The sequence below is a fragment of the Mus caroli genome, chromosome 15, assembly GCF_900094665.2.
Source record: "Mus caroli chromosome 15, CAROLI_EIJ_v1.1, whole genome shotgun sequence".
NCBI lineage: Eukaryota > Metazoa > Chordata > Mammalia > Rodentia > Muridae > Mus > Mus caroli.
Genome location: NC_034584.1, coordinates 94,060,804 through 94,062,729, shown reverse-complemented (window position 1 = coordinate 94,062,729; position 1,926 = coordinate 94,060,804). Strand labels below are relative to the sequence as shown.

The following is a 1,926-nucleotide window of genomic DNA, read 5'->3' as shown; positions in this document are numbered from 1 at the left end:
CACAGTAGCATTGTATGGATGCGATTTCAACAGAAAATCAAACTCAGTGAGAGGCACCATACCTTGTACGTGCTGGAACAGGATCCCAGTGCTTGCTGATTGCCTCCTCCTGGTCTTTGATCTGCACGGGTTTAAGGCTGTCACAGCCCCTGCGATTTCCAGCTAATTGATGATCATAAGAAAGCTGAGAGACAACCCTGAGGGTGTGGCTATCTGGTATTGGCTGAGGGTTCTCATTCCCTGGTAAAGACCCACTAACAGCAGTGCCTTGCCACAACGTTAGCTTTGGAAGATAGTATGTTTTGTTTGTTTGTTTGTTTGTTTGCTTGTTGTTGAGACAGGGTCTCACTGTGTAGCCTTGGCTGTCCTGCACTCACTCCTTAAACCAGGCTGTCCTCGATCTCAGAAATCCACCTGCCTCTGCCTCCCTGGCGCTGGGATAAAAGGAAATCCACCATTGCCGGGCTAGAAGATAATACATTTTTCTAAAGACCTTGGGAAAGAGTGCAATTGTGCAAGCCTGACTGCTCAGGGGTCTCTCGAGGCCTCTGTGGCTGTGATATCCCTGCGGGACACTGAATGGAATGAGGGCACAAGATTACTGAACAGGAAAGCGTCTTTTAAGGCCAAGGCCCAACCCAGCCTATAGGAAGCTGCACAATTCGGACTCTGGGTTACCTGGAACAACACAAGCACATATAAACCAAAGGGTGCTTAACACAGGACAGCTGGGGCTTGTAGTTCAGTAGTGGAATGCGTGCCTCCAGTACATGAAGCCCTAGTACAAAATGAAAAAGCCCCAATGGACAAAGATGATGCTATACAGCAAAAATGTCCTCCAAAAACCAGTAGGCCACATGTGAGGACTAGGGCCAAACATCAGACTTCTCCAGAGCTCTGGGCCTCCTGTTCAGTACAGAGGCACCTGCAGGAGTCCTCACACCTGCAGCCTGCAGGGACACTCAGACCCAGCAGCATCCCTTATAAAGGAGCCCTTGACCAATCAGCAGCAGGATGCGCATCCAGGAAGGCGCTGAGAGCCAGCCCAATGGAGTAGAACTTAGAGCCCTAGGTCTTGAGCAAGCAGGCTTGTCTGTCCTGCCGTGACTGGCTACCCTTGTCTTAAGAGGCCAGTGGAAGTGGCTGTGAACACAGAACCTGCCCTTCACTCAGGCTGTTTTGAGGCAGGGCTTCACTATGTTTCCCTGGATGGCCATACTACCTCTGAGTGCCAGGTTTACATGTGGTGCCATATACCCAGTGCCTTTACTTGCTTATTTATTTGTGTGTGGGCATGTACCTGCTATGATGCATGTGTAGAGAGAGGTCAGAGGATAACTTTTTGAGTTGGCTCTCTCCTTCCACTGTGTGGATCCCAGGTCATCAGGCAGCAAGCACCTTTACCACTGAGCCATCTTGTCTGGCTGGCCTTCAGTTCTTGAACACGAATTTCTTCCTTTCAAGCAACTGTCACCCAAACTGCTCCATGCAGCTCCACTCATTCTTTGAATTATTTTGAATATTTGAAGTTCTTGAACAAGAACTTCTCGAAGTTGGGGTTGGGGTCGATACAAGTGACCCTGCACCCGGGGGGATAGAACTTGAAGTTGGCCCCGGTGCCNCAGCCCACCTCCAGCAGCTTCAGCTTCCCCGAGGGGCCCGAGAACTCCTGCAGATTGCTGAAGAGCTCCTGCTTTAGGCTCGCCATCTTCCAATTGTATATCATGGCGAACTGCTTCAGGAAGAAGGGAAAGCACTTTTTGCATACCCAGCTCCACATGCCTAGAAGGTTCAGCAGAAACATGGGGAACGCCACGATGCAGACCACCAGCCGCATGGCCTGGACGGCAAGCGTCATCTTTGCGAGTAGAGGAGAAAGGGCTATGGCTGTGTCTCTTGGGGAAGCAGACCTCAGGGTCCTGGCCT

At 50.8% G+C, this 1,926-nt stretch overlaps 1 protein-coding gene across 2 annotated transcripts in view; it reads right to left on the bottom strand.

Annotated features, from left to right (window-relative positions):
* The window catches only part of Higd1c (HIG1 hypoxia inducible domain family member 1C), a 50,211-nt gene that overhangs the window by 18,869 nt on the left and 29,416 nt on the right, over positions 1-1,926 (bottom strand). Inside the window, exon 1 of one of the 2 annotated variants that reach the window (XM_021183558.1) lies at positions 63-101. The exons of the other annotated variant lie outside the window; for it this stretch is intronic. The gene's annotated coding sequence lies outside the window, so the exon portion shown is untranslated. Of the gene's footprint in view, positions 1-62; positions 102-1,926 lie in introns of those variants that run through there. 2 annotated transcript variants of the gene reach the window in all.